The following is an 11,883-nucleotide window of genomic DNA, read 5'->3' as shown; positions in this document are numbered from 1 at the left end:
TGTTTCTAATAAGTTAGCTGTGATGTCGAGGGCGTTGTGCACCGTCATTTTGTTATAATATACATATTTAATGTAGTAGTCTGAAGGTCTTGACATTCCCATCTAATAAAACAATGGACGCTAATTTGTTCGTTATTTACATACACATTACACATGCTGTTGTAATTTGGTTAGACGAGAAATGGATATATATAACCAATCTCTGAAATTATACTCAGAAATAGTTAAGAAATCGCTCGCTCCAATAACATTCCAATTCCCTAACGTACCATTCTCTTTTATACACCCATGTTTTATGAGGGAGTATATTGCTGTCAACCCCGTCGGTCTGTCGGTACGAGGAGTTTTGGATGGCTGAATGGATGGCGCGTGCGCATTATTTCATAAGGCCTGTCATTGAGTCAACTGGCGTGATTTCGATTCCCCGGTTGTACGTGATAAGGCGTTGGGTTGCCTGTCCAACACCGTGAGTTTTCTCCGGTTTCCTCCCACTGCTAAAGACCTCTACGCACACGCACATTATTGAAATAAAAATGAACCACGTGTTAGTGATGCTGTTATCTTACCGTGAAAAGTTGGGCTTCTAAAATGAAAATTTTAAAATTGGCACAAGAGTCGTGTGTCAGAATGCTCATGAGCCTCAGCTGTATGAAGCGACTTGATGAACGAGGCTAAACATATCCCATATAGGAGACTATTACCGGTATAGAGTGGAATAACCAGACGCCAAAAACTGCCATTCAATTCAGACTCTTCGCGTATTTCGCCGAACATAACTGATTAGAAATTACAGTAAAACAAAAACCATTGAATGTAAATCAGTTTATATACATTCATATTACATTTTTGTATGCATGGCGACCCATTTGTGTCCATTTCTAGATGCCAAATAAGTAGTACAAAGTAATATTAAATATGAAAATACGTTATGATATCAAGTTAAAATGAAAACAACTAATTATTCGATTATCTAGTCGATTATCACTAGAATAGTTGTTATAATACTTAAATATGCACATTTTAATCAAGCCTTTCCAGGTAAAAATGTAAAATATAATAATATCACATCCTTTCTGGTTTTATAAAAGAAGAGATGATATGAGATTATAAAGATGAGAAAAAGAACCTGATCACGGAAGTAACACAACGTTGAAGTCAGAGACCCGGAAGTACTACAAATCAAAAGTGGGAGAATTTGTATGAAATATCGTAGTTGATGTATGCTTCCGGTAACTATTACTGACTATTGATGATGACACTTATCTAGGCTGGATCTTGTTCACGGCTGTTAAAGCTTTGTGCATGCATAAGATAAAACTTGCATTATAAACAAATAATACTGAAAATGGGTTTATTTTAATCAATAACACTTCCCGGTTACGACATCTGGATGTAATGTAAAACATACCAACGAAGTTTGTTTTTTTTAAAACAATAAGATCAAGCAACATTGTACCCAGGTGTTATCTGAACACAATACCATCAATTGTCTGTATAAAATACTAGATAAACACCGAGTTTTATTTAATATATGTAAGAACATTCGTGTGATATTGAGATTGTTGTTCTTGTATACAAAACGTAAATGTTACATACATAACCTTGGCACTCTTGTATATTATATAACTCTCTGGCTGACTGTGTAGTGTTAGGGTTGTATTACAAGACGGAAATTCCAAAAAACTATCTATCGGTTTTTACCTATACATTCAACATACATTATGCAAGAGCTAAATCTGCCTATAGCAGGTCTTTCTTTGGGCCTGAAATGTTATATAAACTATAAATTAGACATTTATTAACTTATCCAGACCATAATCAACTCTCGATGTCATCGCTAGCCTGCAATATTTACTGGATTGGGATCCGATTTGCTGCTCAATTTTCATTCATGATTAAATTATGAAATGGCTAATCGAGACTATGTTTTAGTAATGATGATTGGGACTAGGCCGAAAATTCAATCGCTAAATACTCGGTTCAGCGTGGATCAATTTGACAGACATTTTCATAGCAGCAAATACCCTTTACATTATGTAGTTTTTAACTATTATAGTGAAAACTGCCAGCTCTTTATCTAATCTCCCATAATGTATCTTTAATAACAGACAACGAGCTTAATTTCAATGGCCTCGCAGATCAGAATTCGATTTCGCCTGAAACAAGAATGTGGTTTGGACAGTAAAATATATTTCTCATGAATGAGTTGATGGTGTTTATAAGACTACCCCTGGACTCCAAATATCGGCCATATCAAACACTTCCCCGGTTACTTACAATCCCAAGACTTGTCATGTAGATAATTGGATATTTATTATGTATTCCCTTGTGAAGTACAAGGTCCGGTTTAGCCTGTACTAGATCAAGACTTGATAGCTGTGAGCCAAACATGGCGCTAATCTTTTACATTTATGGGAAATATAGTCTTAATTGTAATCGGAAGCAAGTAAAGTAAAGCAAGTAAAAAATCAAGCAATATACCTAAGGAGAGGTGGTATCAGGTCTTCTACAAAGTACGCATACCCTACCTCATGCAAAATTCATGAACTTTTTAAAAGTAAGATTCGAAAATTGTTAGTATAATTCCAAGCCAGCTTTAAATCAATCTAATTAAAATACACATCTATATTTCGTTTCGTTTTTTATACTTTCGATGTCCTACACTACTTGAAGATCTGACAAGTTGTTTTGTGAGGTCGCGTCAGAGGTCATACGAGCGTTTTTTTACCCTATGACGTCAGATATTTGATTAACCAATCAGCATTGATGTTTCTAGTGGATTACCCATAGTTCCGTGCAACCTCACACCAAAAGCTCGCCGTAACAGACCGTTCCATTGGCTAATCCCTCACATCATCCAGAACACGTCAATGATAACAACTCTCTCAGATCCTAGTGTATTAAAACAAGTAAAACGAAATTTTAAACTATAAAAAACGAAACGAAAAAAACTCACTAACCCAGTATCAATATGATATATGCAATATTAATATATTTATGAAATATGCAATGTTTATATATAACAGAATTTAGTTCTAGTGTGAATAGATTTGTTCAAATAAAACCTATCGGTATCACAACCCACCACCTCATTACCTGCAGTCGGACAGGGGCAACGTGATGGAAGTTACAATATAAAAATACCGGGAAACTTAAATATACAGTCTGGGCTAATTGGCTGTAAATTGCCAGTATGTCTGCCTTATCTGTTCATCACCTCCTTGGGAAAATGACAGCCACGTCTGACCGTAAATGCAATAATCTCCGGCCATATTAGTTAAGCTAGCTTTGCTATATAGTACGTGTGAATTTTAAGCTAGCTGATCTGTTGCAGTGTGAAAAGCATAGTTACTACATTTACAATATATAAGTAAATCCCAACTAAAAGGTTATCAGGATGACTTAGCGAGGGTGTTTGTTCATGGCATGTAGATCACAGTTCCCATCCAAATTACACGAATGTCTTCACAAGTGTAGTTCAGTCTACTTTGTTCCCACAATAACTGCAGTATTTCAATCATACTGAGTGTGTTTTGGTGTTCTGTAAGAGGAAATGAAAGTTAAATACATATTCAAGATTGAGTGCATTGCTGGGTAGAAGACATCATCGGACCCAGGGGACACTAGTACAGGCCGGTAACTGGGGGGGGGGACTGCAAAAAGTTTGCCCCCCCCCCCCATGTGAAAAAATTGTCGGCCATAAAAACAATACTTATACATTGTCCGTGCACCAGTACCGTATTCATTATAATAAGCTATGTGAACTCTTCAAATGTGAAGTGGTGTCAATAATTGTTTAAGAAAGCGTAACTATACCCCTGCGCGACATGACTAACTGGAGGGGCGGGGGCGAATGGTTAGCATGTGTGGGTTGTATCATAAGGTCTGTCATTGAGTCAACTGGCGTGGTTTCGATTCCCCGGTTGTATGTGACGAGGTGTAGTGTTGCCTGTCCAACCTCGTGGTCCTCCGCCCCCCCCCCCCCCCAGCCCACACACACACTGCTAAATGACCTAGTTTGTGTGTGTGTGTGTGTCCCTCTCTCTACTGGGTAGAAGAATATTAATATTAGTACAAATAATAAGTATTTCACTTTCTGTACAGAAAACAGAGAGAGAGAGAGAGAGAGAGAGAGAGAGAGAGAGAGAGGTTTTAACGTCCACTCGACAGGAACTAGGTCATTTCGAGACTAACACATGGTTCAATTTTATTTCAATAATTCGCTTGCGCGTAGGGGTCTTTAGCAGTGGGAGGAAAGTTGGACAGGCGACCCTACTCCTTGTCACGTATAACTGGGGAATCGAAACCATGAAAGTTGACTCAATGACAGACAGTATGATACAGCACGCACGTGCTAACCATTCGGCCATCCACCCCCTCCCCACCGTCATTCCAAAGATCGGGGTTGGTTGCCATATATAATAATAGATATAGTGTAACTGTTTGGTCGAGTTGGCGTGACACAGCAGTGGAAATTATCTGGATCTGCTGAATTACATCATATTTTATATGTTTTACATGCATTAGCACAATTACGATTGTTTTAAACAGTTAAAACATAATTCTTGTTCACATGGTACACGAAACGTCGGCCATGTTTCTAAGCCTTCTCATTTCATTTTAGTTATTATTCACATAATGATTCGTGACATTTAAATTATTGGTATAAATTCTAATAATTTGATCACGTGTTGTTTAGGTGTATAAATACACACTGATTTTATACAGGAATATGTAATTTCATATTAAATGCAGTGTATACTTTTTTTTAAAATTGAATATACGTGCATCTGGTTGTTAACGATATTTATCCAACAGATGTAGCTATTACATCACATCTGGTTGGTTGTTGAGGTTTATTTAATATTAATTTGAGTTAAATATAGTTATGATATATTAAAATAGTGAGTAGGTATAATGTGATTGCAACTGTTATATTATGAAGTGTTAAAGGTAGGTATGAATTATTTATTGTAGATTAAGTTTAATAAGTACACTGCTGTCCGCTTATGAACAAAATATTAAATTTACATTATGTAAGAGCTAAATCTGTCAATTTCAGGTCTTTCTTTAGGTCTGAATTGTTAGATAAACTATTAATTAGACATTTATCTAGATTATTAATAAGACATTAATTATTAACATATCCAGATCATAATCAACTCTCCATGCCATCTTGTATGTCCGATTTTCATTCGATTTGAATCCAATCTGCTGTTCAAGGCTCCTTGATGACTAAACGCAAGACTGGATAATCGAGCCTATGTTAATTATTGTCACAGAGGTAACAATGACAATCGAGGCTACAGTTATTTTAGAATAAGGTTTACTTGGCTCAGAGAGAAGCAATTTGACTGAAATGTTCAACATTATCTAGTTTTTAACTATTACAATGAGAACTGCCAGCTCTTTATCTAATCTCCCATAATGTATGTTTAAATGAGTAAAGTAGTCATCTAGTTCTGGGTTGTTGAAACTATCACTGACGTCATTATAGTTTGTTTCGATTTCCAACGCCCGCACACCCAGATCTAGGTTATCAAGGCTAAATTTGTTAAGGCCAGCTCAGTTTTTGTCAGGGTCGTTGAGATGTAAATAAAGTTAGGGTACGTGATTGTTGTCAAGGTCGCTGAGATGTAAATAAGGTTAGGGTACGTGATTGTTGGCGAGATCGTGGGTTAGGTTTAAGAATTTGGGGGAGAGGTTAAGTCTCCACATAAGCACTGACCTAGGATGATGAAAAATTAGTTCGTGATATTTCCTAGTTTTATTAAAAAATACATACAATACATTAGATTTATATACAAAGATGGCGCTTCTTGTATTCTGGTATTATTGTTTCTGAAGAAAAAAAAATAAATTTGAGGCTCTCGGGAGAGAGCCACATTACTGTGTTTCCTACTACGGATTGGATTTTCTAAAAAATCGTGTTTGTTCCACATCACCGGGTTAGGGGTAGGGATTCTTATATCTAGTTGATTTTACTTACTAACGGTTAGGGATAGGATTTGATATATGGTTTGTTTTGGGTTAGGGTGGAGACTGGTCTTATTTAATCTAATTTACTGTGCACTAGGATATCGTTCAGATTTTTATTTTTAGAATATGCAATTATAAGTTTCTGTGTGAATATTTTCGGGTGATTTTCTTGGAGATCAGTATAGTGTTTTCTGATGATTTTGGATGCTCTTGCTGCTGTTGCGCTAAATGGAACTACAAAAGGAACTATTGCGCTAGCCGTATGAATATTCAAACCTAGGGGAGCTGTTATTTTCAATTTGTCAATCCATAATTTTTCTCTTGTTAGCCTAAACGTATTAATTTCTTCTGTAGTTTCAAAGTCGCTCTTGGTCTTTTCTATTGGCGTTAGGGTTGGGATTAGCCCTGGTTTTGTTTACATCTAATGATCTATGACGAAAAATTGAGCTGGTCTTATCATTTAGCATTAACCTTCTAACACCCGCACCAACCGGATGTAGGTTATCACATGTCATTCAAAATAACGACCCAATGTTTCCGTGACCCCAACAGTACCTTGGTTGCCATAATATGGTCATTATATACTCTTCAAAAAAGTAGGGGATAATGAAATGCAAATACCTATGCAGGTTGTGCTATGATAAATAGGTATGGACACTTGACATGCTTTGAGAGTATGTGTTAACAGATGAAGAACTTATCGCCCCAACAGAACCACTGAGCTGCACATGCGACACGCAATAGTGCCATACACGTGGGAGGGGTTCATTGTCAAATTTGACACTTCAAGGAAGGGTTGATGAAAACTGCCGCGTGATGGTTTATCTATTCATGTTAGCATTCCTATCGGTTCTTGCATAAGATTTACTGTTTAGCGTATCTTTACTTTAGTGTGTTACGTTTAATTTGATCGGGAGACGTGTTCGTCGACGTCAACGTCAACCGGCAACACTGCAAGAATTGGCCGTGGCACTGCAAGAGGAGTGGTTCAGATTGACCCAAATCGTGATTGGACGGTTGATTAAGAGCATGCCACGACGAATTGCTGAATGTTTGAGGATTGGTGAAGCAATTACTCATTATTAAGACAAAAATCAAAAACGTCCATTTTCACTTTTGACGGTGTATCTCTTTGCTAGTGAAATGGGGCCGTCAGATAAGCCGCCCATATGAACTGTTTATGTTCATGTGTAGGCAATTGGCCTGTTATTAACATACACTGGTTACCTCTAATAACAACAGCAGTGCATTTCAGAAAATTTTGTATTGTTTCAGAATATCCCCTTCTTTTTTTGAAGAGTATACATAGATATGTAAATATGAGTATCTTGATTGACCAATAACTGTTACAACTGTTCACTATGGAACCCTTAGCCAAGTAAAATAGTTCCAATAACTGTTACAACTGTTCACTATGGAACCTTTAGCCAAGTAAAATAGTTCCAAGAAATCCTATTGTTCATGTTAATTTGATAACCGGGGCTACAATATGACGGAATCGTCAGGTTGCCATTTTGAATAATATGAGATAGTCTAGATGGATCATTAAATGGTGACGACATGATTGACGTGATTAGACGGCGTAGCTTTGCTTTCACCATGGGTTGTTAACTACTTCTCACGAGAAGTAGGCCTACTTGAGATATCATTAGCAAAGCATATGTAACAGTGATTTAGTTCACTTGAGTGGGTAATATGTTTATAATATATCTTCTGATAAAGTTTACTATCGGGTTTCTGGACTTTAGGTCGTCTTTTTTATGGATCAAGAATTGGCCCCGAAGCGCATCTCATCTTTTTGTTCTTGTGGACGACCATCCTCGGTATCTCCCATGGTGTTATTCCGTTTTATTACACTAACCCTTGGGTTAATCCATGGGAGAGACACGTATTCAAATTGTCTGCCCTTGATGTTTGTGCTATTTTATCGTCCAATCGAATAAATCGTTAAATACATAAAAACTGACATACAAATAACATCTTTCCCATCAAAAAGATGCTTGCAAAATTTCTCATAATCGAGCGAACAAGATGCCATATTGTTGACCGAGATCAGTCTGGCACACTATAAGCCAATACTCTAAGTATACCGAGGAAGGCGGGCAGCACTCTTCGAAAAAAGCCCGAGGCTTCGCCAATTCATGTACGATCGACACGAAATTTGCCATACTTGTTCTTTGGACAATTTGGCATCGATTTGTGATATGCCACATTTCCAAGATTACTGTGATGAAATAATACTCGGTTCCTGACCAAAGAAGTATCTACATGCATGTATCTTGTTTAAGGTTATTGTAAGTCTTGTAGTCCACTTGTAGTACTATCGGACTTCTTTACTTGTTGTGTTTGTTTTCTTCGTGATCGTAATATATAACACTACAGGTTAAATGGTTCCTACAATTTTATTGTTAAGCTGGAATGACTTCGAAGGTTCCTCGTTCTCGATAAATAATAGCGGCTTGGAATACCTGGGTGAGCTCTGACCAGTGTCGCTCAACACCCTCCCTTTATGACCCCCTAATTTCTGCACGTCTTAGATTAACCTTGACGTTAATTTCCATCCCAAATATGGAATAAACATATTTATTTCACAAGAGCAGAGGAGGAAACGTTACCTTATTTGGTCTACCAACAATTCGTCAATAAACATACAGAATTTGATGGCTATTTTGACAATGGTTAGAATTTTACCAAAATATCACTGTTTTTTATATATAAATATATCATTCACGTTCATTAAGTACGTGTGATTTGACTCTATAGAAAGAGTAAAGCAACAATTTTTTAAAAGACACAATATTGTCTTAAGGGGCAAAGTGATACACATATCCGTATCAGTTTCAAGAATTGAATTTTCACAGCAAATTTATTTACGTAGTCAAATTAAAGATACATTATGGGAGATCAGATAAAGATCTGAATTTTAGCGATTGAATTTATTTTCGGCCTAGCCTCGATCATCATTACTAAAGTCGGTGCGATAAAAACATAGTCTCGGTTATCCATTTCATGATTAAATCATGAATGAAAGTTGAGCAGCACATCGGATCCTAATCAAGTAAATATCGCAGGCTAGCGATGGCATCGAGAGTTGATTATGATCTGAATAAGTTAATTAATGTCTAATTAATAATTTGTATAACATTTTAGGCCCAAAGAAAGATCTACAATAGACAGATAGAGCTCTTGCATAATGTATGTTTAACTGTATACATTGACTTGAAATCTGAATTGTTACAGCAATTTGTGTTCATTACTATTCCATGTGTTATGTATTATATTTGGACATCAATCCAAATATAGACCTCAATTTTCTTTATAATTAACATCCTCTGTCTCTCTGCTATAAATGTTATGTAAATGGTGTTAAGAACGAGCGGCAATATTACAGTGGATTGCTGTTATTATAGAGGAAAATTATTTATAGGTGATACGAGGCGAGATTTTACATAAAACCGTTTTCTTATTGTTAGGAATGTTAATAGATATACAGTTTACCTACTCTGTATCTAAAATACGCTGTAGGACTCTTATATAATATGGTTGTTCTATTTGAGAGAGAGAGAGAGAGAGAGAGAGAGAGAGGTTTTTTACGCCCTCCCAGGACTAACATATGGTTCAATTTTATTTCAATAATTCGCTTGCACGTTGGGGTCTTTAGCAGTGGGAGGAAACTGGAGGACCCGGAGAGAACCCACGAGGTTGGACAGGCGATCCTACTCCTTGTCACTTACAAGAGGGAAATCGAAACCTTATGATACAACTCACGCGTTAAATCACTAGATCACCTCCCGCGTTTCTTTGAGACGACAAACAAATGAAGTAAAAATAGCATGTTTCCTTAAAGATAACTTCTTAAATTAAAGACTAAACGTATAAACAGAGTTTTAAGATGGATGGAATTTGAAAAAACAAACAAACAGGAAATCGATAATCCGCTTAAATGTAATCTGTTTGAAATCATATGTTTTTGTTTCAAATTTATTTCAGTTTTCATTTGTTTTATATTCCGTGTTTTTGACATCTGACAAGTTTTATTCTAATTTGTAAACATCCAATGACAACACAGCTTATCTCAATAAAGCTATTGCCTGTTAAAGCCCCCTTTATAACACATCATTCGTCAGTCATCTGAACTGCAGCCGTTCTGAAAAAAGACAACTGTAAAAACGAAAGGAAATAAAGATATAAATACAGATTTTAATTAGATTGATTTTAAAAATAAATTGTGGGATTTGATGGCTATATTTAATATTTGATTTCAACCTCTACAGTGTAATGGAAATATCTATAATAGTTATTCTTACCTGATGCATTTGGTTTCTTACCTTATCTTTGGCAGATAAAGTTCATCAGGATTTTCCGAAGTGGTTCCCCCTTGTCAGTGGTGCAGGAAGGCGGGTCTGGCATGGACAGCTGTTTAGTCGTTCGGATGGGACGAAAAACCGAGGTCCCGTGTATACATTTGCGTACACGTAAAAGATCTCTTGGCAGTTGGAATTCGATATAAGAGTAGGCCATTGTGCCGCTGCCATGGAAAATGTCCCCCATAGCACACTGTATGGCGTATGCCTGTCTTCATAAGCCCAGTTCGGAGCAGAACAGTAGGACGTTAAACCCCATTTCATTTCGTTTCATTTCTTTTACAGAAATATTTTACATGCTTATTTGACTTTGTATAATGTCTGTAGAATTGAACTCATCCACACTAAATTGATATAAATTAACATAAACGGCAAAATTAGTCACGTTTTGATGCCACCCCTGGCCTGTAGAAATTGACAGTCACGAAACTGTAATTACTGTCAATATCCCTTTAACATCAGACGTAATATTGATTCTTTATATACTCGATCTATTCCTTTACATATTTCAGAATATATATTTTTGTATTCTTGGTAAATGATCGAGATTATCTGGAATACATACCACTTGCCCATTTCACTTATCAGCAACAAAATATATAGGCAAGTATAAACCTATGAAACACAACTAACTACCTGTTAGCTATTATCATACAATTAAACATGCATTAGGCAAGGGCTAAATCTACCTATTGCAGGTCTTTCTTTAGGCCTGAAATGCTATATAAACTATTAACCATGCATTATGCAAGAGCTAAATCTGTCTATTGCAGATCTTTCTTTAGGCCTGAAATGTTATCTAAACTATTAATTAGACATTAATGAACTTATCCAGACCATAATCGAGACTATGTTTTTTATCTGATTTGATACCGATCTGCTGTTCAACTTCTCTTGATGATTAAACGCAAAAGTGAATAATCGTGACTTTGTCAATTATCGTGACAGCGGTAACAAGGACAATCGAGGCCACAGAGATTTTAAAATAAGGGCTTTTTCGGCTTAGAGTGAAGCAATTTGACTGAAATTTTCAGCATATTCCCTTTACATTATCTAGTTTTAAACTATTATAGCGGGAACTATCAGCTCTTTATCTAATTTGGATCACGTAAAACTTTCACATTAAGTTCAGCTCTTGATCCCCTTATCCCCACCCCCTGACCCAATTTTTGGAATTGAAATCAAGTAATCCCTGCACAAAGTCTGAAAGTGAAGTTAATTCCAGAACAATACTATACACAATCTCGGGAACATGACACAATAACCCCCTGGACCATTACGAGTTGTAAAGCTGTATGTATGCCAATACTTAATTTTTCCCTAATGATTGCTGAACTGATATTTTAATTATTAATACAAATACCACATGAAAAGTGATTGATTTCAGATTTCTACTACATAGGGATAAAAAATCACAGAGCAAACAAATATAAAAAAAATCCCTCATAGATTGATGATCCTCTTTAGATAAATCACATCATAGTGAAGTCAAACGTGGCCATTAATTCGTTATATCGTTCTATTAAACATACATTCCCTT

The sequence above is a fragment of the Patella vulgata genome, chromosome 8 (assembly GCF_932274485.2).
Source record: "Patella vulgata chromosome 8, xgPatVulg1.2, whole genome shotgun sequence".
NCBI lineage: Eukaryota > Metazoa > Mollusca > Gastropoda > Patellidae > Patella > Patella vulgata.
The sequence above is the reverse complement of the archived record's forward strand: the minus strand, read 5'-3'. Positions refer to the sequence as shown.